The sequence below is a fragment of the Canis lupus genome, chromosome 37 (assembly GCF_048164855.1).
Source record: "Canis lupus baileyi chromosome 37, mCanLup2.hap1, whole genome shotgun sequence".
Lineage (NCBI taxonomy): Eukaryota > Metazoa > Chordata > Mammalia > Carnivora > Canidae > Canis > Canis lupus.
The window spans coordinates 20812697-20839043 of NC_132874.1; the positions used below are offsets into that span (position 1 = coordinate 20812697).

Genomic DNA, 26347 nt, shown 5'->3' on the forward strand with positions numbered 1-26347 from the left:
GACAATGATGTGGCAAAAATTGCCCCATTTCTTTGAAGAGTCTGGTGAATTCTGCTATTTCTGTCGTATAGCCTGGATAAATGAGTGTATGAAAGTACGAGGAAGGGGGAAAAGCAGAACTCTGATAAGGGGTGCCATCCATGCCAGAGAGGAGGCCCTGACCCCTCCTCTGTCTCACCTGGACCTGCATAATCTCCGGGCTGCTCCAGCTCCCTCACCTGCACACTCAGGGGGGTGGGGGAGGGGAGGCCTACATCTGGCAGCTACAACAAAGCAGAAATGGAGATGTCTCCTGGAAAAATCCATCTTGCTGCTTTTGAAGATTTTATTTATTTATTCGAGGGAGGCTGAGAGAGAGAGAGAACGCGTGCACACACACATGCATAAACAGAGGGAGGGGCAGAGGGAGAGGGAGAAGCAGATTCCCTGCTGAGCCGGGAGCCTATAGCAGGTGGGGCTCCAGCCCAGGACCCTGGGATCATGACCTGAGCAGAAGGCAGGCTCTTAACCGACTGAGCCACCCAGGCGCCCCTAAATCCATCTTGTTGCTTTTGAATTTCACCACAAATTGGATTTAAAAAGTCAATAATTTCTGAGGCAGCAGCAGTAACTTCCTCAAAATGCCTCACATCTAGGGACACAAAAGAGAATCCATCTAACAAAGGCCTCCTCAGTGAAAAGAGCTATTTGCCTGTGCTACAAGACAGACCAACCTGCATGGTTATCACATGCACTCACTAAGTGGATGAACCAGACTGCCTGCATTTAAACCTGGTTCTCCTACATCCTGAGTGTGTGGCTGTGGCCTAAGGTGCCTAGAATAGAGCTGGGGAGTATGATATAAGGATCTGCTATGCAAATAATTATAAATACAGGAGCTAGTGAGCTAGTAAGAGAGCTGGTTTCTGTTACTCATCAGTTAAACGTACTAATTTAATGACATCTATGTTTCACGGGAAGAGTTTCAGTTGTCATAGAAATGAAGTCCTCTAGAAGTGGAACCATCTTCATTCATTTTACAAGTGGGGAAACTGATGCACCAAGCGGGCATACTTAAACATACAGAATTCTTCTGCAAGTCCTGCCCAGTGCTTCTCATCTGTCTATATCCACAGTGGGTGCGTGCTAAACAATGATGGCCTGAACTGAATTTCCTGAGGTCTGAGACCTAACTGGAAATGTAACAGAGCTAGAAATATTCTTTATTTTCATTTCATTCTGTTTACAGATTTTAATTGTTGAGGAAGAACAGTGATATATTTGGCATGCTGAAACATTTCATTTTTAGGATGTTTTTTTTTTTTTTTTTAAAGCATGGGAATTATGTATCGGGTGTGCAAAGCATTCATTCATTGGTAAGATATGTAAGATGTTTGTGTACGGAGTGTCACTGTTCTAATGATGAATGAAGGAGGGCTGGAAATATCAGACATGCAGCATATTTATTTCCTAAACTCCATCAAGCCTTGGCTGAACACTCAAAAAGCTTCAAACATCTCTAGGTGAGCTTCACTAGGTACCCTACTTTGAAAAAACTCAAAGCACTGATATACTACATCACAGAATCTGCAAGGCTGAACACTCTTATGTCAGCAATGACATCATAAACCTCATTATTTAGTGACTCACACGTTTAACAAAAGGATCATTCTATTTTGCAGAAAGATAGTACAAAAATTTTTTTTGGTACAATATTAGCATCTGGTTCTGACGTCGCCTTCCCGGGGTCAGTCGGAACTGCAAGTGTCCTACTGGAATCAGGGTAAAGTGTACCGGGTAGTGAGCACCCAGCCCTTCAGAAGAAATCCTCCCACAGCACCACGTGCACAGGCAGGACTCCTAACCATGCCCTTCCTTCTCCTCTGTCCCTTGTCTGCATTAATAGCAGTGACAGTTTTCAGAAAGCCGCTGTCAACGGCAGGAAGTTTCCAGAGCTCAGAGCAAGGAGCAAGCCTGAGCTCTGGCACACACCTGGCTGGGCTCCCACCTGCTTGTTGCTGAGAAATGGTACCCTGGGGGACCTGGCTCAGCAACAAAACTGGCTGCGGCTGCGGCAACGGCAGCAGTGCTGGCAGGCTGGACAGATGACTGGCTTCCTTTGTTTTTCTAGTAAGAAGCAAAATATAACCCATATAAAGGCTTTCCGAGATCCACTTCTGTGCCCACTACGGCCTACCCTAATTACTCCTTGTTTTTTTTTATTTGTTTTAACTTCCTTCTGCATTCTTAGCCAGGAGAGCACTCACATGTTTCTGAAATTGCTTCTCAAGCCTTGGTTTGCTCTCCCCAGCTCACATGGGTGCTTTCTAAGGCGGGAGCCACCCCTACTGCTGGGCACATACCAGGCTCTCAATAAATCGATGGTGAATAATCGATGCTGCACATCCAGGAGTCAGCACACTTCGGCTGCAAACCTTCAAAACAAAACCCACATGGGTGTCTGGCTTCCTATCAACTCTGCCATGCGGCCGTGGTTCATTCCAAAGACTTGACTTAATAATTTTATGCACACTGAGAGAGATCTTTCCAGAACCAGTGAATAAACAACTTTCCCAGAGGTTCTGCTTATATCCTTCAAACTAAACAAATGTGGGTCTTGGCAACCTATGTTTTCTACTAAGTGTACATACCGAGATACATATAAATCAGCCAGTCCTCTAGTTGGAAGTGAACAGGACTACTTGACCTTAAAGGTGAAGTCCTCCCCCTGAGAACAGGCTTCTCAATTTTCATAAGATACAGAAGGGTTTCCAGAAGCATAGTGATAACTTACATCTTTATAGCACTGCCCAGTACTATCCTTGTACACAAAGGGATTTCACATGCAAGGTCTCACTACTAAAACGTAGGGGAGTGGGGGCATATTATGCCCATTTTCCAGAAGAAACCAAGGTTTAGAAAGCCTATGTATGTATGGAGCGCCTAGGTGGCTCAGTTGGTTAAGCGCCCGATTCTTGGTTTTGGCTCAGATCGCCATCTCAGGGTCATGAGATGGGAGTTCCATGCTCAGAATGGTGAGTCTGCTTAAGTTTCTTTCTCCCTCTCCTCTTCACTCCTCCTCCCTGTTCTCTCTCTCTCAAATAAATAAATAAATCTTAAAAAAAATATATTTATTTGAGAGAGTGAGCACACACACACAGGGGGAGCGGCAGGCATAGGCAGAGGGAGAAGCAGACTCCCCACGAGCAGGGAGCCTGATGTGGAGCTTGATCCCAGGACCCCAGGATCATGACCTGAACCAAAGGCAGACATTTAACCAGGCACCTCGTAAATAAATCTTTAAAAAAACAAAAAACAAAAAAACAAAAACAAGAAAGCTTAGGCATGTAGCTGCGGAGCCACATTGTGGACAATGCTACTGGCCATTTGGTTATCTGTGCTTTCGACAGGCAGAGCTATTAGGACAGGGCCACTTAGTTTCTGTGCGGTTGTTGTTCTGGACCACAATCTAGTAAAAATATGCCTTGCAGCTTCAGTTTTAGCAAATGAAAAAACAGGGATATCACAATCCAGAAAACCAAACTCTCTTAAGAAAATTCCACCCTTTCTTCCTAAGGGCTCTAGGTTTTAGCAAAGAAAAAGCATATGAAACCAAGAGCGGGGGGAGGGAGGTTTGGGGAGACAAAGAAAGAAAGGACAAGTATTTGATCTCAAACGGGAGAGCAATATTTTTTTAAAATATTATTTTATTTTTAAGTAGATTTGCAGGTACATAGAAAGCTTACTTCCATCAGCAGTGAGTGACGGTGCTGCCATAGTGATTACGTATCTGTTTACAGAAAAGAAATAACCACAGAGAATCATTGGTGATTCAACAAGACATGCGGTGCCGTTCGCAGGCTATCAAGTGCACACACCTCCTCCATACAGGATGTGAAGAATGTTTGAATGGGCAAAAGTAAACACTGGCTTGGGGAAAAACAACTTGCTCCTTCTGCTGAACTCAGAGAAGAAGGTATTAAAATCTCATTTTTCTTTTTTGTGGGTAAAGTCATTCTGGTAAAAAGTAAGAGCCCCCCCCCCCCAATTTTTTTTGATACATTTACTCTTACCTTAAAATAGATACAGTAACTCCTAAGAGGGTCCAAGCTGAGGATTTTGTACACAAGCACTTAAACTCATTTAAAAACATTATTTAATATAACACAGACATTTACAGCTATAATAGTTGAGATGAACATAACATTTAGCATATGTCAGGCACTGTGCTAAGGATTTTACATATATTTAATGGATCAATCCTCACAACATTACCCTATAAGTAGAAACTGTTATTATTCTCATTTTACAGGTGAGAAAAAAAGCCCAGAGATTTTTTTTTTTTTAATACCTACTAGTAAGTAGTACAACTGGGACTTATTCAGGCAGTATGGCTCCAGAGGTCATATCTTACCACTATTTTGTTTACTTTGTATCTCTCTTCTAAATTTTTCTTAATTTTTAAAAAAGACTGACTTTATTTTAGAGAGAGAGAGAGACAGAGAGAGTGTGTGTGTGTGTGTGTGTGTGTGTGTGTGTGTGTGAGCATGGGGAGGGGGGGTGCAGACCAAGGGAAAAGGAGAGAGAACCTCAAGCAGACTCCCTGCTGGGCAGAGTGTTCAACTCAGGGCTCGATCTCCTGACCCTGAGATCATGACCCAAGCTGAAACCAAAAGTCAGACACTTAATTGACTAAGTCACCCAGGCGCTCCCTAAATAACGTTTATTTTTATTTATCTATTTATTTATTTTACCTGTAAAGGTAATGAAGTTACTTCCTCCTACCCTGTGCATGCAGGCTTCTTTATGGCCATTTGCACATGGAGTGAAAGGCAGGAATCTGAGCACAATCTCACCACAGTCCAGAGTTGCTCCCCAGGGTGATGGACCCTCTGCCCAGGGAGAATGGGCCATAGCCCAGGCTGCCATTAGTGGGCTGGGGAGTAGGCTGGGGCCCTGGCTAAATACTTGCTCTTGGACATTGGCACCAAACATGCTGAGAAGAAGATACTGGGCAGCCACCAGAGGACTTAACCACTATTTATGTCTATGAATGGAATGGAAGTGTTATCAGATTTCAGGAAACAGTAACTAAGATTAATAGCTGCAAGAGGACACTATGAAAGATACAGTGCAATCAAATTATTTTTTCTTCCAAAGCTACTGCTAGGTATCAGTAGATTCTGCTTTCTGAGTTTATGGTTAACAAAGGATCCATGGTATTACTTTCCTATAGATTTAGAAAGCAGTTTAATGGAAAAAGTGATTATAATTCAATCCTTCAGAAATTATTGTGAAGGAAAAAATATATAATAAAATCACATCAAGTTCAAGGACATATTCCAGGCCCATCTCATAATCTCCCTCCTCTGACCATGGATTCAGTCATTTTTGACAAAGAACCCTTCTTCCTTTTAAGGGAGAATTTAGGGTATTTAGAAACTAAAATCTGAGCACTAGGTCCAGTCAGTGCTACTGTTAATATCACTGTTTCTAGGCCCTATAAGTAGGCAGAGGTAGAGACAGGAAACACACACATGTGGACACACAATTTATTTGAACTATCTAAAAAATCCACTGGTACCTCTATTTGAATCTAGCAACCAGGGTTCACTATGGCCTTTACTCATCTATTCTTCCTTTCTTTAACAGTGAGAAACCTGGCACTTATTATCCTCAGGATTACTGACTCCTTTGCTCAAACTAGAATAAAAAGGAGAGAGTTCAGAATTACTCACCTATAGCATTATATATATAAAAGAGACCCTACTGACTAGAGTTCAGCACTTTTTCATTCTTTTTTTTGTATGTGTAAAATATAAAGATAGTGAAGTGCATAAATTATAGAAGCACATTCTTAGAGCCCAACTGTCAAGATCTAGGACATTTCCAATCACCTCAGGTAACACAAAAGTTGTCTAAGAATCATAGAGACACACCGAAAGGACATAGGAGGCAGCCTAAGTGCCAGATCTGGGAAAATGAGAGGTTTTTTTTTTTTTTTTTTTTTAAAAAAAATGATAAAAGACTGCTCATTGAATAAAATAATAAGCCACAAGCCCTTTTTATAGAAGTAATTGAATGAATGAATTAATTAATTAATTAATTAACCAATCAATCAATAAATGGGTGACATTTTGATGAGACACAAGAAATTCAGGGTATCACCCCATAAATAGATTACTTACTACTTTAAAAGGTAGAGAAACATGATGAGCATTACCTTAACCTAGTGATTAAAACTATCACCATTACTGTGAGGGCAAACAGACATCATGTTCCTCCACACATCAAGGACAAAACATCACTTCTGTGGTATTCCTGTGAAAAACCCACATTCTGAATCCAGTCATGATGAACCTTCAGACAATTCAAACTGAGGTCATTACTATACAGCTTGTTTTCAAAGAATGTCAAAGTCAAGAAATATAAACCAATGCTCAGACATTATTCCTGACTAAAGGTGACCAAAGATATATAACAGCTAAATGCAAATATTAACTGTGTTGGATCCTGGAGCTGGGAAGAAAATAGCAACAGAAAACATTATTGGGAAAGTTGACAAACTGTAAATATGGGCTGTGGGTAAGAGGTTGAATCAACATGGAATTTTCTGACTTTATTAATTGTACTGTGGTTATGTAAGAAAAAGTTCTTGTTCTTAGAAAATACAGGAGGAAAATTAATTTTCTGAGAAAATTTAGGGGGAGAGGGCATGTGTGGGCCACTTGATCTCAAACCAGAGGGTATATATATATATATATATATATATATATATATATATACACACACATATTTGTGTGTATATACACATTTCTATGCACATAAATAGTATGTATTCAATTCTCATTTCCTGTCTCATAAAAAATACAATATAAAAAAGATACTATACTGTATATATCATACTATTGTGTGCTATATATATATGTATATATATATGCTATTATATATTATAATACATATATATATTCCATCCTCCTTATTATTCAGGTTCTGTATTTACCCCCAAATCAATACTTACAGCATTTGCATGGTCATTTGCAGACATGAGCACACTGGTGACAGATTAAAGTTGCCCAACATGCACACTCTCAGCTGAGGTTGAACAAAGCCACACTGCTGTCTTGTTTCAGCTCTCACGCTGTAAACAGTGTCCTTTTTGAAATCTATTTAGTGCCATACTTTAGGCTCTTTTCGTGCTTTTTGTTGGTGGTTTCGCTGCTTAAAATGGTTCCCAAGTGCAAGGAGGCTGTGATATGTCTTATGGAGAAAATACCCATGTTAGCTAAGCTTTGTTCAGGTATGAGGATGGTGCTCTTGGTCGTAAGTTCAATGTTAATGAATCAACTATATTAAATCAGAGGTCTTAAGCAGAAATGCCCATTAAACAAGGTTATGCACTGACTGGTTGATGACAGAGTTGTGACCAGAGGCTGGTAGAAATCTAACCCTGTACTTCTCCAAGAGGTGTAGTTTGGTATTTGGTGTTCAAGTCAAGTGTATAGAACATAACTACTACAAATAATGAGGATCAATTGTCCCTACACATACAATTGGTGTGCATACAAGGTATTTGAGTGTTCCTTGTACTATTCTTATAACTCCTTAAATTTGAATTCATATGAAAATTAAAAGTCATCAAAAAAATCACATCAAGTATAAAAACAGCCAAAAATGTGATACATACACATAGCGAATAAGTCCAATATTATAAAAGGGTATTTAGTAAAAATGATGTCTTCCTCCTAACCTAGACCTTTTGCCCCCTCCTTCTCTCCAGATGCAACCACTACTAAGAGTTTATGTATTCATTCTTCCAGGGGTTTTCTGTGAATACACACATGGTGTATACTTTTATTATTTTTGAAATACAAGTGGAAGCATGCTATAGCTACCGTTTTTCATTTTTATACAGAGAGCTACCTTATTCTTTTTCACTGCAACATAGTGTTTCTTTTACAAGCCATCCATAATTTATGTAAACAGCCTCTTTTTGATGGAGGTGTAGGTTATTCTTAGCCTTGTTATTACAAATATTATTGCTCAATACATTACACCTATTTTTTTGAAGATACTGTCCTAATGATTTTAATAAGGTAGCCGAGAACCACATGCAATGAACAGATGCATTATGGAGATGCAAATGGTGCTACTGAAGTGTTCCTGGGAAAAGTTTGTGAGCCTTTATCATGTAATATTTCTCTTATTGTCACCATGGTTTTAGCTGCACAGACTACAGAAAGTACATTTTAACTGAAAATGCTCTGCTTTCCTTAGATCATTCGCTGAACAGTACCGAGTGCTGCTGTTGGCCCACAAACAGTGTTACGGAGAAAACCAGCACTGTGTACTGAAGAGAAAAGGAATAAGACTTGATCCATGGCACTTAAGGGCCTCCTAAACCCAGAGGCACAAAAAAGGCAGAACCAACCCTGGCAAAAGTGGAACATGCTATACTTAAGCCCATATGGAAAGGTACTTAAATTCTGTTGATGTTTACTGAATAAACAATGTGTTTAGTGGAAAACTAAAGTAAAGGAGGAGGGGAAGGTGTGGAGATGGGAGGATGACAGAGTGGGTGTACTGTCTGTCACTGTCTGAAGGGTGAGCAGCAGAGCACATAGAAGGAAAGTTCAAGCTCTGCAGTCGGAAGGTCAGGGAGTCACATCCAGAGTCCACCTGATTCAGCTCCGGGACTCTCTAAACTTCAAATGCCTTCACTGCAATATGGGGACTCCAAGATAACAGTATCTATGCCATATGACCGGAATTAAATAAAATTATACATATAGAGAGACAGATATACAAACACAGACAGGGACATAGAGGAGAAAGGGGGTAAAGTGGGAGGGCTGGCTAAAGCACACTGCTTAGCCCATGGTCAGCACTTAATAAAGGTTACATATTGTTTCCAGCAAGAGAAACAGGGAGGGCAGGGGCCTTTCAAAGAGAAACAATAGATTTAAACATGACTGTAATCTCAGGGCAGGGATGTCTTGGTCAGAAACCCAACGGCTGAATGCAGAGCTTGATCACAGCAAACTCAACAAGTTGTGGAATCAATGAACCAAAAAATGACTGATTTCAGAGAACAGAAGTCCTATGTAGTCACAAAAGTCAGAAAGTCAGAAAGAAGGCATGAGGGAGGCAGGAGGAGGAGACAGGATAGGAAGGGACAATTAGTGACCAAACAGCTTGGACATCAGCCGAAAGAGTTCAGGATCCATTCTCTAAGCAATGCAGAACCACTGAAAGTGTTAAAACAAGATAGTAACATCATGCTACATGGATAATGGCTGGAAAAGGGAAGAACCCAGAGTCATGGGAACCAGTTTGGTGGTGATTATGAGAATGCAGGCTAGAAGTTCTTAGGGTAAGGCACCTAAGAACCACTGGGAGCATGGTAAGCAGCAGATTTCTGGATCCTGTCCCCAAAATATTCTCAGTAGATCTAGAATGGATAAAAAAACTATTAAAAAAAAATCACAAGTGGAGCAGAAGGAAGATGAAGGATTCCATGGGCGAGGGCCTTGCTTTTCTACAGTGATGAAATGACATTACTTGTTAAAGGCTAGGGTGAGGGAATCTGTGGGATGAATCCAGGGCTCCCAATTGGAGATCAGACATTTGCAGAGGGGACAATCAGTTCCGCCCTGTTATTATCTTGTAAGTAAGGCCTGTCCAACATGGAAACAACATGTTCAAACAGGAGACCTGGGGGTTACCACAGGATAGGGGTCTGCTCATATAGGCTGGCAGAAATAGGAGGGTGCTGGTGGGAAGACAGTAGAAGCAGTGGACCAGAAGCTCAGTCTGGGTGTGGTGGAGCAAGAAGTAAGGCCAGGGGTGGCAGGGGCAGGCAGACTGGCAGCCTGCTTCAGCGTCTGCCTCTTGGTTTTCAGCTCAGGTCATGATCTCAGGCTTCTGAGATTGAACCCTGCTTCAAGAATCCATGCTCAGTGGGGAGTCTGCTTGAGGGTTCTCTTCCTCTACCTCTCCCTCAACTCGCACCTACACATGCTCTCTCTTAAATAAATAATAAATCTTAAAAAAAATAAGAAAAAAGAAAAAAGAAATGAAGTAGCTGGAAGGACAGAGGATTGTGGTAGGACAGGCATATGCAGCACAAGACCAGGGGTTAGAAGATCCAGATGCACTGTAAAGTAAATCTGTGGGGTGGAGATGCTTTTTGGGTGATTCACAGGAGGCCAAATAACTGTGACATTGCTCCCAGGATGGCAGAGAGAAGCCGGCCAGGTGTTAGAGCTTCTCATTGACCAGGAGGGTGGATAGATGACAGCGAGGGGAGTGGGAAGGGTGTTGCTACCTGAGGGCTCCAGGTTGTCATCTCTGAAAATGCAAAGCAGGGGGTTCAAATCAAGGTCTCATGGGGCCCTCTTGTTAACTTCGGTTGCTTTGAGGGCAGGATTCTCTACAGGCTTCTGTGAGGCTTCTTTTTTTTCATATGATTCAACAATCTATTCCATTACATTATCTATTATTATTTAATAGCTTTGTAAGCATCTAAGCCATTTTGAAATGAAGGTATTATACCTCATGTCACAAAACGGGCATGAATGAAGTCAGACCAAAATGAAACGGACACGTGTTTGTATTAATGCAGGCCTCCCACCCGCAGTTCTAGGCGCTCCTATAGGCTCTCCTCTGATTACAATAAAACTAATTAGTCGATAAATAATGTTTGAGGCTCTACCTCATTTGTTCAGTGTCCAAGTTCAATTTACATACTAATGGCTGTGTATTTGCCTTTAATAGATACAGTATGTGAAAGTAAGTATAATAAATGAATAACCATTTAGGTGTAAAGTAACCACATCTTCATGAGAAATCTGAATATTAAGCAGCCAGTGGATCTACTTATTTCTTCTATACTATGAAATAAAGCTAATCACTGGATGCGATGATAAATGAGAATTACTTCAGAGAGGCATAATAATGAAGGGGTCTCTTTCAGAAAGAAATGTGTAGAAACTGATGGAAAGAAGAGTTTATTCATCAGGCTTGATCTCTGTGGACTGGAACGGAAAAGGCCCAGCTGCAGGGAGAGTGCAGACATTCTGTTTAAAACAAGGGACCTGCCAACGGTCTTTCTTGCTCTGGTCCTAGAATCTGTGAAACAAGCAGGTTCTCCCCTTCAGTAAGAATGTGGAGGCTCTACACCCAGAGGCTGAATTAGCCAATTAACAAAGCATATTTTCCATTCTATCTATTCTCTTTTAAAAGGTTAAATGGCACAATATAATTTTCTGTGCAGCAGGTGTGCAGCTAACAAGGTGATAATTGGGAAACTGGGTGAGAAGGAAAAAAAAAAAACCCTAGAAAACTAGATATGCACAGTATCTGGGAAGAGGGCAATTGAATTACCTTTAAAATATGCAGAAGTGATGGTAATACAATGCTAAAGAAGCTGAAGTCCTCAAAAAAAAAAAAAGAAAAAAAGGAGATGTTACGGTTTTAAACAGCCCACCAGAATTCAGAGGGCATACAGTAATATTCAAGATCACTGAAGCTTTGAACAAATAATACAAGCCAACTTTCGATAGCCTCTCTTCTCATTTCCTCACATTTCCAACAAAATAAACACATTAGGAAGATCTTCCAAATATTCAAATGTGGATGGCATTGATTAGAATATTTGATTCTATATTTTTCCCTTCATTTTGGTCAAGAAGAGAATATTTCCTGCTTCCCTTACAGAAACATTCCAGAAGAAATCTCCAAAAGCTTAAAACAATCATGATTTTTTTCGTGTGTGTGTTTGTGTGCACAATAATTTAATGTTGACCTTCCATGATGATTAGCATTTCTGTAACTGTCCTTGAGTGAAGGCGCATTGGCCTGAAGCAGGCACCACAGAGGAACTGTACATCTGACCCGGCAGTCCCTTCTCTATCCCCACCCGGCCTCTGATACCGCGTCCTCTGGCCTGGAGGAAGCTTCACCAGTATCATACTTCACATTCTGTCCTCTGAGCAGCAATTCCCCAGCACCAACCTTCATGCCGGCTCACCAAATTCATCTCACTTGGTGACGATGTGCACACCCGTCGTAACCTGCCTCAGTTCTCTCCCAAGAACTCAGCTCTGCCTCAACTATCCTGATTTCTAATTTCGATCCTGGCCTGAGTGGTCACTTGGGCACCACCACACAGCTCCTGCTCTCCAAAGTTCATCATACATGAACTGAGGACTTGCCTGTGACAATTAGAACAGAACAGCAATGACAAAGGCCACCATGGCAAAAAGCAGTGCGTGCAAAGGTGATACCAATATATCCTAAGCTTCAATTTTTTCCACTCCTGTAAATTTCTCAAATCTGATTTTTCTCGTCTTCTACAGCCAGCTCCAAAAGCTTCTCACTTGTCTTTCCCCTCGGTGTTTAAACACCCAGGTTGCCCAGGTCAATACCAGTTTGCCTGTGTAGCAACTCTCAAAGGGAGCCAAACCTCAACTCAGATGCTAAGTGTATGGTCACCACACTCTGCTCATACCAGGCCCCAAGACCTTTCAACTGTGTCTCTGAAAATGTCAGGAGCCAAAACCTTAGCTTCTCGTCTCTCTACGACTGGCCCCCCCTCAGCCTGGCCTGGCCTCTTGGCCTCCTGCCCCAGCCCACCCTTATATCATCAGGACTGTGATCTATCTAAACTGAAAATTTGATCATCAATGTGTTGTTTTGCTCACTGCCTTCCAGAGAAAATGGAAAACCGAACTTTCATGTCCTTAAGATTTGCCCTTGTGCACATTTCCTCTCTATCTCAGCAAACTCCCCTGTAAATACCCTAAACAAAATCAGAGACCACGGCTGGATGGTGCCTCTGGGCCTTTGTCCTCACCTCCCTCTCCCCACTTTTTTGGCCTACTGTCTCCCTCTCATCCAGACTCCCACAGCCTACCTTTATCAAAGCATGGACCCATATTAATGTCCTCTCCACTAGTGCATGAGCACAGGAGCAAGGGACTATGCTTTCCTGCATCCCCTGTGTCAGGCACAGTGCCTGGCACAAGAACTGATGCTCAAAAAGTTTTCTGAATGACTATTTGGTAAGGTTCTTATGCTTGGGATAAACCCTGTCATATTTCATCTATATCAACTATGGTCTCAAGAAGAAACAGCAGGGGAATAACTCCCTTGGGATCTCATGCAGCCTGGGACAGTTTTCCTCTTTGCTATGTTGACCACCTTACTTGGATCAGAACCACACAGTAAAAGAGTGACAGGGAGTAAGAGAAAGTATGACATAGAAAAAGACAGCGAGAGGAACAGAGACAGAGAGATGTAAGTACAGAGACAGACCAGAGACAGAAGGGGGGCCACGATGAGGCGGGGGGGCGGGGTGCCCCTGAGGCTCCTCAGTAAATGGTGTCTCTGGAGGAAATGATTTAAAAAAGATAAAGATTGGGTTCTCCTTAATTCCAGATTACGGTCTTCTTTTTGCTCTTTTTGACCTTAGAATCCAAAACCAGCTTAGAGGTATTTCTACCATCTGGGAAGACTTTTCTGAGGGATACGGGCCCAGGCACAGTCATATCTTTCTATAATCCATGTTTTTTGTTGTTGTTGTTTTTTTCTTAGCTGGTAAAATGAAGTCAAAATGAATGTGAAGTATAGCAATTTAATCTGAGGTGGGCAGTAGAGGAGACAAGGAAATCCTACTCACTTTCATAGCATCACAGACTATGGGATGACCTTGGAGATAGACGACTAGACTTATTCCACCAGTGTAGAGAATTAGTGACATTCTATATATTACATATTAGTTATATATAATATATAAATATATATAGATACACACACAAATTGAAGTGGAGGTTATCACTTGCATAAAAGAATGTGTTGGTTGTTTGGGAGAAGAAAAGGTAGAGCTACTAATAGCTCAGAGGCCTGGGTACATCTCTGGAAATGGGCTGTGCCAAAGCACTGTCAGGGAGAGGAAAAGGCTGAGTGTAGCAGACAGACACATGCCATATAACGTGGTTTCTGGTGAACAAGGACAGAATCAACCAAACTAAATGTCACCTCCTCAATAGGAAGCTGTGGGCCTATGTAAAAAAAGAGAGAAGCAGATCCAGCCTCTTGATCAAAGCTCTAACTTGGTGACTATATTTTAATCAAGAGGTCAGTACTCTAAAATGCCATTATAAGACCGGTTGTCTCTTCCAGAGCGCAGGAGTGGTCACAGGCCTACCATAATGCAGAGGTGTGTTTCTGGGCTCCTCTCTGCATCTGATGGCCTCTCTGTCCACCCTGCACAGGTGCCACGCTCTCAATCACTGCAGCTTTTAAAAAGGACTTGGCATCAGATTAAGTAAGTCCTCCTACTTTGGTTATCTGGCCATTCTTGGCCCTCTGTATTTCTATACACATTTTAGAATCCACTCAAATTTCCCATAAAACCTGTCTGAATTTCTATCTTTTATCTATTTTGGCCACTAATATGCATTTTGAAGCAATCCTACAAACTGTTTTAGAATATATATAAATAACATGAAAGTGGCAGGCATCAGTTAAAGTCAGGGGTCACCTCTGGGTAGGACAGCAGGAAGGAGAATGTCATCGGGAAGGGTTAGGTGTGTCAACTGCACCTCTGATGCTTTCACTCTATATATGAATCTGTGGCAAAATCCTAGCATATCTGGGAGATAGTGGCTTTACTGGAAAGAGGGCACACAGTCTTATGTTTGTAGAACATTGAATCAAGAAATATATGTTTACCTACCATTTGCTTTGACGTGAATGGAACTGGAGGGTATTATGCTGAGTGAAATAAGTCAATTGGAGAAGGACAATCATCATATGGTTTCACTCACATGTGGAATATAAGAAATAGTGAAAGGGACCATAAGGGAAAGGAGGGAAACTGAGTGGGGAAAAGTTAGAGAGGAACACAAACCATGAGAGACTTCTAACTCTGAGAAACTAAGAAAGGGCTGCAGAAGGGGAGGGGGATGGGGTGCGTGGGTGACGGGCACTAAAGTGGGCATGTGACGTGATAGGATGAGCACTGAATATTATACTATATGTTGACAAAGTGAATTTAAATAAAATATTTTTAGAAAATAATAAAATAAAAAAAGAAATATATGTTTGTATGTTTCGAATATCTATTTTAAAAAACAAGTAAAAATAAATATAAAATAGTTACTTGGTTCTCAAACAGCAGGTAACCTGGAGTTCAAAATCTGCCAAGTGGACTCTACAGGGGTGATGTATTTCTCATTCACTATCTTTGGTAGTGAATTACGATCTATAATTGTAATTTATAAAACTCACAGGGAGGCCCTTCAGAAAATAAATTCTTCCTTCATATTGAAAGAAAACATTTGATTCATTACTCAGCCAAGTGGTAGAAAGAATAATTAAGCTATCTACTATATAAATTACTGCTTACTTTAACTATTCTTCATTTTCAAGATCACAAGATTACAGATCCAGAATACCAACCTAAAGGCACAAAGTGTGAAAAGCAGTGCAATAATGTGATCACAAAGAAATTCTCATTTCTCTATCTAAATACTGGCTGACTTTAAGTCCTAACATTTCAGATGAACCCAAATGTTCCTCCTGTCGTCTGAGTGAAGGAGCAGCGCCTGCCTCTAATTGGAACAGTGAAGAGATTTGTTTTTCCTATTGCGCAGGATGAGATAAAGACATGGAACAAACACACTTACCTCTTGACTAAGAATCTAGTAAGGCAAATTAGTTGGCTTCAATTTGGTTCCCAGAACATTAATATAAACCTTGAATTTTTCCATTTGAATTGGCTCTAACCAACACTTGTTTAGTCTTTGACAACTCCTAGGATCTCAATCCTAGGTTGAATGGCTTTCAGGTTAGTGTTTCAGCCCTTTTCTCCGTTGGCTAAGATAGTTAACATAGTCAGATATGCCACACTGATGCTGATTTCTGTACTCAATTTGAAATAGAGACAAAAATGGCCCATAACCACATACATCTGCAAATCCCATCCAGTTGTCCTAGGAAGGTAGGCACAGCATGTTCTAGGAAGAAGGATATATCACATTGGATGAGAGCTCCAACTCTAAGGGATGGTTTCTAGCATTAGCCAGCAGAAGGTAGGTTTCAGCTTCCCAAGCAGCCTCCTCCTCCCATTTCAGAAGTGACTGTTTATTCATACAAATGGCTGTGGTAATAAGAGACAGCATTGCCACGGGGCCTACTTGTATGCATCCAGCACTACTGGTAGTGAAATCACACAGAATGAACCTTGCTGACATGAGCTCAGTATAAATATCAGAAAACAGCAAGCCACCTTCACAGACCATTCCTACCTTGAAAATCAGGTGAAGAGACCCTGCTGAGGACTTCTGGAAAACTTTCCCTCACACATAAAAAAGGAAACAAATGTGTTCTGTTTCCTGCTTCTGGATCCTGTGCTCCATCCTACTGTTGCCATTTTTTCAAGGCTAAGGGGCAAAAGCGTTCAAAGTTCTAGAGTCCTGGCATCACTGAGTGATGCCTGCTATTGCTCTTATTTAAACTATTTTGAGTTGGCTTTTTCTTGGTTGAAGCCAAAAGCATCCCTACTGCAATCCTGTAATAATTACTTACAATATTCATAGCAGGAGGAAAAAACCCACTCACCTACTCAGCTTTGTTTAATTGACATGTTCTTTCTTGCCATGACAATTCCTTCAAAACTGTCTTTGTTTTTGGTCTCTATTCTGATTATTTCCTTTTAAAACTATAACTTTTTCTCCCCAGCTTTATGAAGGTATAACTGACAAATCAAAATTATATATATTTTAAGGTGTACAGTGTGATGCTCTGAAACACATATACATATACATTTTTATTTCCTAAAACTATAACTTTTAACTTTATGATCTATCAACTATTGTTTAGATGACTCTAGTATTAACATATCCCCCCAGTTCCAGAGATAGAAATACCAAAACCTCCTCAGGGTGCCTGAGTGGCTTACTGGTTACGCATCCAACTCTTGGGTTTCAGCTCAGGTCATGATCTCAGGGTCATGGATCAAGCCCCATGTTGGGCTCTACACTCAGTGCAGAGTCGGCTTGGGACTGTTTCCCTCTCCCTCCCCCTACCCCACGCATGCACGTGCACTGTTTCTCAAATGACATAATCTTTAAAAAAAAAAAAATACCAAAACCTCCTCTAGCCAGGTAGATAATTTCTAAAATATATTGCATAAAATTTGTTAGATTTTATGAACGTTAGCAAGATTCAAAGTTTAATGTTATTGTCTATAAATAGGAAGTTCTGTACATCTCCAAGGTTAATAGCCAAGAAAATGTAATATGGATATTGAATGTGTGTACATATAAAGGTCACATAACACACATCCTTCTAATCGACACTACAAGAAAGCTGTGGAAGAAGACACTGAAGATCTCATATTTTTTTTAAAGTGCCTTAAAAAAAGACCTGTGGCAGCAATTTTTGAAATATGTAAATATTTCACAAGATCCTCTGCCTTAACAAAAGAAAAATCAGTCATAAATCCACAGGCCTCTAAGGATAGAGACTCCAATACAAACATGGGGACACAGTTCAGAGGGCTCCACAGACTGCAGGTCAATGAAATGTCCTTACATCTTAAGAGTGAGGTTATATAACACCAAGATTGGCAAAGCAAGCTAAAAATGGAAATTATGGGCAGGGAAGGCCAGGAATCAGGAGGACTGTAGCTGCTACGCTCAGAATAGTTGTTTTGGAGTAGTTATGGTGGTGGTGGTGACAGCAATAGTAGTGGTGGTGGTAAAAATATGAATAACAGTCAATCAGGGTGAGACACTTTCTATGTGACAGGTTCTGATATAAATGCTTTACCTATAAGCACTATTAACGATTCCTAATACAAATTTGTCCATTCTCTTGCTCATTGCATTTCTCCTCATTTTGCAGTCAATGATTAGAGAGCACATACAAAAGGTTCTGTAGATGGTCATCTTCCCCACATCTTCCTCCACCTCTTTCTAGGACAGGTTCATAATAAAGCAAATATCACAATAAAGCAAGTCAAATGAACTTTTTGGTTTCACTGCATATAAAAGGTATGTTTTCACTATACTGAAAACATAAGTCTATTAAATGTGCAATAGCATTATGTCTTAAAAAGAAATGTATATATCTTACTTTAAAAATCCTTTATTAGGCAGCCTGGGTGGCTTGGTGGTTTGGCGCTCCCTTCAGCCCAGGGCGTGATCCTGGAGACCTGGGATCGAGTCCCGCGTCTGGCTGCCTGTGTGGAGCCTGCTTCTCCCTCTGCCTGTGTCTCTGCCTCTCTCATGAATAAATAAATAAAATCTTAAAAAAAAAATAAAAATAAAAATAAAAACCCTTTACTGGTAAGCATCATCTGAGCTTTCAGTGAATTGTAATTCTTTTCCTGGTGGAGGGTCCTGTCTCCATATTGATGACTACTGATTGAACAGGTTGGTGGTTGCCAAAGGTTGGGGTGGCTGTGACAATTTCTTAAAATAAGACATCAATGAAGTTTGCCATGTTGATTGACTCTTCCTTTCACAAATGATTTCTCTGCAGCATGCAATGCTTGTTTGATAGCATTTTACCCATAATAGAAATTCTTTCAAAATTAGAGTCAATCCTCTCACCCCCTGCCACTGCTTGATCAACTAACCTTATGTAACATTCTAAACCCTCTGTTGTCATATCAACAGTCTTCATGGCATCTTCACTAGAAATAGGTGCCATCTTAGGAAACCACTTTCTTTGCTCATCCATAAGAAGTAATCCCTTATCTGTTCAAGTTTGATATTGAGGGGCAGCAGTTCAATCACATCTTCAGGCTGCACTTCTAATTTTGCTTCTCTTGCTGTTTCCACCACATCTGCAGTTCCTTCCTCCACTGGAATCCTGAAGCCCTTAAACTCATCCATGGGGGTGGGAATCAACTTTCAAACTCCTATTCATGTTGATACTTTGACCTTTTCCCATGAATCACGAATGTTCTTAATGGCATCGAGGATGGTGAATCCTTTCCAGAATGTTTTCAATACAGTCTGCCCAGATCCAACAGAGGAATCACTATCTATGGTAGTTATAGCCTTATGAAACATATTTCTTAAAGAATAAGACTAGAAAATCATAATTACTCCTTGATCCATAAGGTGTAGAATGGGTGTTGTGTTAGCAGGCATGAAGACAACATTCATCTCATTATACATCTCTATTAGACCTGCTGGATGGCCAGGTGCATTGTCAATGGACAGGAATATTTTGAAAAGGATCTTTCTGAAGACTCAAAAGAGAGCTTAAAATATCAGTAAACCATGACATAAATAGATGTGCTGTCATCTAGGCTTTTTTGTTTCATTTACAGAGCACAGGCAGAGTAGATTTAGCCTGATTCTTAAAGGCCCTATAAGATCTTTGGAATAGTAAATAAGCTTCGGCTTCAATTTCAGCTATAATTGCAGTCAGCAGCTGCCTTAGCCCCTGACAAGAGAGTCAGTCTGTGCTTTGAAGGCAGCCATTGACTTCTCCTCTGTAACTATGAAAGTCCTACATGGCATTTTTTCGCAATAGAAGGCTGTTCAGTCTACATTGAAAACCTGTTGTTTCATGCAGCCACCTTCATTAATTATCTTAGCTAGATTTTCCGGATAGTATGCTACAGCTTCTACATTAGCACTTGCTACTTTACACACTTTGTACTTGATGTCATGGAGATGGCTTCTTTCCTTAAACTCCATGAACCAACCTCTGCTAGCTTCAAGCATTCTGTCTACACCTTCCTCACCTTTCTCAGCCTTCACAGAATTGAAGAGTTAGGATCATGCCCTGGATTAGACTTTGGCTTGAGGAAATGTGGCTAGTTTTCTTTTCATCTAGATCACTAAAACTTTCTCCATATCAGCAATCAGGCTGTTTTAGTTTCTTATCGCTCATATGTTCACGTTCACTGGAGTAGCACTTTTAATTTCCTTCAAGAACTTTCCTTTGCATTCACAATTTGGCTAACTGAGGCAAGAGGCCTAGCTTTTGGCCTGTGTCGGCAACTGACATCACGAAGCTTAATCATTTCTAATTTTTTAGAGTGAGAGATGTGCAACTCTTCTTTTCACTTGGACACTTGGAGGCTATGCAGGGTATTAACTGGTCTGAGTTCAATATTGTTGTGTCTCGGAGAATAGGGGCACCTGAGGAGAGGGAGAGAGATGGGGGACTGGCTGGTCGGTGGAGCAGCCAAGACACACACAACACTTTCCCCCTAAGTTTAGGGTCTTGGATGGGCTTGGTTTGTGGTACTTCAAACAATTACATTAGTAACATCAAAGATCACAGATCACCTAATAAATATCACGATAATGAAGAAGTTTGAAATATTGTAAGAATCACCAAAACGTGACATAAAACACAAAGCACGCCAATGATGCTGGAAAAATGGAGCCAACAGACTTGCTTGACACAGGGCTGCCACGGACCTTCATTATGTAAAAATGGAATATCTGTGAAATGCAATAAAATGAAACAATAAAATGAGGTATGTCTGAAGGCTCTTGGGATAAACATCCCTTTTATAGAAAAAAATTATGTGTTTTATGCGTGTATGTGAGCTGGGAAAAAGCGCACATGGAAATACTGAAAAAAATCCGAGGTTCATTCATATCATTGCAACACAATGAAGCTGATGGGATTCTCACAGCTGGATTTATTTGGGAATAGAATGAAGAAACCCTGCATAATCCTACATTAAGTCTCTATCAGACAACATTTATGATAATGACAGCAGAACTAGATCTAGGAGCTAGTCCAAGTCATGGAGATTAGCAAGTAATCACAGGCTCAAGTCCTAATACAATTCTGGAGAGACATGGAGGGATTTCGAGAATTAGACTAGCAAAAAAGGATTAAAAGTAAAAAAAAAAGGAAGAAGAAAAATTTGACCTCCACATGCACTGGTCAATGTCCACAAAATTCTACACACACCTATACAGCTCCATTATTTACTTCTTTATTTCTTTATAATTATCTCTTAATAAATCTGTTTCCTCTTCCAGACTGGAAATAATGTGATGTCAGGAACTGTCAATGTCATCTTTCTGACTCCAGAACTCCTAGTGTTTCAGTCTAGGCACAACAGAGTTTACTAGTTCATCATTAGGAGCTCTCTGCAGTCAGGTGCAGACAAAATCCTAGGTGTCACTTACTTCAGTAAGTAAGAGTAAGTAACTCTTGTGGTGGAGTTACGGGTGGTTCCTAGCCTCGGTTTCACTATCAGTAAAATCAGTTGACAGCACCCACCCCATTAGATCGTAATAAATGAAATCCCTAACATGGGGAAAGTATTTAGTCCAGTATCCTGCACCCAGCACTCAACAAATGGCAAGTATTATAAGGTATTAAACAAATTAACATGCAACACAAGAGCCAGTGAACTATGATCGCTGAAAGACATCAATGAGGGAAAATGGACAACCCTGGCCTCTCGAGACTTCTAGTCTTCACATGACCCGGCATACCCCGCTGATGCTTCATACTATATGGGGAGCAAGGACAAACTGACACACTGTCCCACAGGAGTCTATCCTCAGAGAGGAATTCACAGTCACCATCCTTTCAGAGGTGTGCACCACATTCTGTGCACATCCAGCCTCATCCTTCCTATCTCTGCTTCTGTTTTTTTCTAAATAAATGAAGCACACAAACAAATCTCTGACTTAAGCATAATGTTTTAAATATACATTTAAATGGTAGGAGTTTACTCACACAGTCCCCTCACACTGACAAATACAAATGAATGAATGAATGAATGAATGGACAAGAGAGAGGGAGAGAGAGAGAAAGGAAGGAAGGAGGGAGGAAAGGTGGAAGGGAAGAGGAAAAGAAAGAAGACCTTTGGCCATAACAACAAAAGTGTTATAGGATTGCAACTGAAATTCTTGGTAACAAACTCAGGGGCAAGAAGAAAGAAGAGTTTCAAGATTGGTTCAAAGAGATCATAATTCATAGATCCACTTATTGTAATAGTTATGATGTGTGAAAGATGTTATGGCTTAAAGCTGACGGCCAAGAAAAGAATTGTTGAGACGTCTTTAGTGCAAAAAGGTGGTTTTATTAAAGCTCGGGGACAGGACCCACGGGCAAAAAGAGCTGCATTGGGGTCATGAGGAGTGGCCTCTTATAGACTTTCAAGTTGGGAGGGGGTTAGGGAGACCATAAATCTTTAAGGAATTTTGGAAGCAAGCTTTCCAGCACCTTGAGGGGGCCAGTTACTGTTGGGAAAAGGTCATTTATTACCGTCTAATAAAACCTGCATCATGAGACCCTTTGGATGGATTTCTGTGGATCATAAGCTTGGGGGATGATTGTCAACATGTATCCTGGAGGGGTAGAGATAAAAGAAGTTTCCAAATGAGTTTTTATATGTTAAAGTAGACTCACAGGCTCCTTAGGATCGGGCTTAGATTGCCGGTTGTTCTCAGCAAAGTGTTAGCATCAAGGCAGCTGAGTTCCTAGAGGAAGGTCACTGCCTGTTTCAAGGACTTGTCAGTGGGATGTAAGTAGGAAGGAAATTTAATAACTTTTCTTCTGCCTTTGTTTCCCACATTGGTTATACTAAATAAACCCAAACCTGAAATACACCAGGAAGAAGTGACTTTAATCACCTGGTCAGATCATCTCACTTTATCATCTCATTTTACAGATGAGCCTCTGACAAGTAAGATGATTTTGTCCCTCTTTCTGTAGCATCACAGTGTGGTCCATGGACCAAGAGCATTGGCATCATCTGATAGTTTGTTAGAAACACAGAGTCGTAGGCTTTGTGTTAGTCACACTAAATCAGAATATGCATTTTAACAAGATCCTCAGGTGACTCATCTCCACACTGACGTCTGAGAAGCATTAATACAGGCAGTTTGTTACCAGTGAGTCAATAAACTGGATAATTTTACTCAATGCCTTATTTTTCTATAAACTATACACTAAATCTTTGGATCTGTTAAGAAAAATTTAAATCCTTTGGCTTTGAGTAATCAACTTATGGATTTATTTTTTTCTTTTTTCTTTCTCCCTTTATTTTTACTTTTTTTTTTAATTTAAATTCAATTTGTCAACATATAACATCCAGTGCTCATCCCATCAACCTATGGATTTTAAACTCAGGATAAAACTTTAGGAAATGGCTCTTGGAAGCCCTGAATGGACCTGTGGTAACACACAACATATAGTGACTACTCAGTGACCATTTCCCCATTTGTAAAGTGCAAAGAATAATTATACCTAAACTCAGAGGGTTATTAAGAGGACTGCATTAAGGACTGTGTGGTATTTAGAATCCTGAACACAGCGTGAGGCCTAAATGAGTGTTATACGCTAAGTGTGATTGTTGTTATGCTCTTACACACAACCATAAGCCTCATGAGAGGCTCGCGGGTCACCGCCCATCCATTGTCAACTATTCCTGCTGCAGTGACAAGAGTTTGAAATAATATTCACGATTAGCGATAAATACAGCCTGTGCCCACAGAAGAGAGTCAGGAGAATTCCTTACCTGGGAGAAGAGTACAACCAACACTGCTGAATTCTTTCATCAAATAGGACTCACATGGAATTCACAATGTTTAAGTAAAATTTATGTGAATAAAATTTATAATACTGATTAATGAATGATTTTCAATAACAAGAATTACTCTCTATAGGACTAAATACTGAATTCACAATTTAGGACTGTTTAAAGAATTCTTCAGAGATGAACACAGCTTGGATTGTTGAATATTCAACTCAATGTCCTGAAACAGTGACATCCTACCTAGGGGGGTTGGCAGATAGACACACAACAAGCGCCCAAACGCCAGAATAAGCCCAGTCAGGGGATACAGAGTGGGGGACAAAGATCTCTTGTGCAGAACAAGATATCATTCATCCAACAGCTTGTTCATCCATGTATTTCGAGCACTGATCGAGGTCGGGTAAAGAGAGCTACAACAAACAAAGCACTTAATTCAAACCATGTAAAATAGAAACCAAAAATCAAAATCACCTTATAACCTGAGTTTCCTACTTACTAGATGCAAGCAATGGTTTGAAGGTATTCAGGGAAGAGTGGCATAGATGGAGCCTTGGGGTGATACAAATCAGACTGTTGCTAGACCCTAGAAGAGAGCCAGCATAGTGAGACAGATAGATGGATTTATAAGACTATGGAGACTGTGCAGAGGAAGATGCCAGAGAGGCCGAGAGCCTAAAACATAATCTTGGATGGCCTGATAGGAGATGAAAGAAAAGAAATTTCTGCTTCCTGCCAGCCCTACAATTCCCAAGTGGCTCCCAGAGTTTCCTAGCCAGAGAAGCCATAAACTCACAGCTGCCAGCAGACCTATTCCCCTACATTTCCTACCTTCCCCTCTGGCGAGGAGTCTTGCATCATATTATGATCATGTTAAACATTTGTCTTAAGATAGACCAGCAACATTAAGTGACAAAATGAGTCTCATTTCCCGCATATATATAATGAGAACCATTTCAGTCCAATAGGTTAAAACTGCTAACACTCTAGTACTGTCTGCATTACTTATACCTAACCCACAAAATCTGCTCTATTATACCTGTCATGATAAAAATAGGGTATCTAAAGGTATCTGTGATAAGTGAATAATGCCCTCCCCACAATCCCCAAGATACCCATGTCCTAATCCCTGGAAGCTGTGAACAGGTTACCTTACATTCAAAAAGAACTTTACAGATGTGATTAAGAAAGGATCTTGGGATGTGGAGGTTACCTTGAATCATCTTGGTGGGTTCCATGTAATCACAAGGGTCCTTTTCTTGCAAAGCAAACAAAAATTCAGAAAAGACGATTTGACCACAAAGGGAAGGAGAGAGAAAAATGCAGTGTGAGAGGAAGCCATGATCCAAGAATGAGAACAGCCCTACAAGCTCTCACAGGTAAGGAAACGGATTCTCCCCTTGAGCTACTGGAAGGAATCTGCCCCACTAACACCTTTGCTTTAGCCTAATCAGACTGATTTTGACCTCTGGAACTATAAAATAATAAACGATGTTGTTTTAAGCTGCTTGGTTTGTGGTAACTTGTTATGCCAGCAATAGGGAACTAACCCAGATTATCATCAATAAATACTAATTATAGGTGCATAATTAGGAAACAGCTCTCTGTGATCTATAATTTACAAAGTATTTTATAGACAGACATTATTTTGGTGATTAAATCCTAACTGCTCCATCAGACGTCCTTAAGTTTATTACCCAAAGACAGCCATTTAAATTATATTATAGTGCAAGTATGCATACATTGATTTTGAAATGTGAAGGCAGAAGAAATGACAAAAAATGACATGTAATACAAGAAAACCATAGTCTCTTTCTAGGTATCTTTGTGTCTCCTAAGAGGTGACAGTTAAAGTGCACTTAAGATTGGACTTATGCCACTAACTCATGGTAGCAAATATGTTAGTTATCTGTGAATATTTCACGAGCGCTGAGTGCCTGTTCTGTACAATGTTGGCTGGTGTTCCATCAATGTTTACCAATTCAATAAGTGACTGAAAAAATGAAAAAGTGAATGAGAAAAACTTAGATTCTTAGTCAGGTTTTACTTTTGATCATTTAGATGGAGTTTTATTCTAAATTAACCTAGAAGGACCTGGTGCTAGAGCAAAAATAAACAGCTTACTTAAAAAAAAAATCACATTTTTTTTTTTTAAAGCCACTAAAAGTCAAACTGAAAATGTGAATAGGTTGTAGAAGATTTTTCCACCCTTGGTTAGGATGCAAAAGGTCACAGAAAACCAATGTCCCACTGTAACGATGAGAAAACAATAAATTTAGAAATCTTATTTGTCATGCAAAATATTGAGGAGATCTGGACACAAGTCTAATCGAGCAGAATTCCAGAGGGGGGTGAGCCCTTTCTGGGGTGGACAGACATTTATGGGTGCTTCACCACTGGTGCATTAGTAGGCAGAAAAGCTAGCCTGCTTTTGGTAAAAGAAACTTGGCTGGAATAAGGAGATATGAGCCAAACTTTGATCAGCCAAGCATCGACTAGTATGGCAGACTGGATAGTGGAGGAACAGCTAGCCCTCACTGCTAGCCAATGCTCCTTCATAATACTTTTGCCTGGTAAGCACCGGTGGCAGAAGCTGGCAACCTGGTGGAAAGTAGAGAGATCTCATCTCCCATGCAGAGATCCCAAACTCTGCTGCTGGGGCCAGATCTCACCATCAAGGGGAAATCAAATGGTGATTTGACTCCTGATTAGAACAAAGATATCTTGCCTAGTCATCTTCATCTTACCTGCCTGACAGTGGAAAGGGCAAGGCTTTCAGAGGACAGGTATTATCTACTTTGGCATCTTTGTCTTTTTATACACAAT

The 26347-nt window shown here is 40.5% G+C and overlaps 1 protein-coding gene and 1 long non-coding RNA gene across 8 annotated transcripts in view; one reads left to right on the forward strand and one right to left on the reverse strand.

Moving 5' to 3' along the window:
• FARS2 (phenylalanyl-tRNA synthetase 2, mitochondrial) overlaps positions 1 to 26347 on the reverse strand; it is a 499388-nt gene that overhangs the window by 159716 nt on the left and 313325 nt on the right. The window lies entirely within an intron of this gene.
• On the forward strand, positions 1245 to 15740 carry LOC140626108 (uncharacterized). 2 transcript variants are annotated; one of them, XR_012025322.1, is made up of 4 exons: positions 1625 to 1762; positions 3780 to 3955; positions 8257 to 8454; positions 15546 to 15740. It is a non-coding gene; the product is annotated as an uncharacterized lncRNA (long non-coding RNA). The 2 variants fall into 2 exon arrangements; XR_012025323.1 differs by lacking the exon at positions 15546 to 15740 and having other exon boundaries at positions 1245 to 1830; positions 8257 to 8381.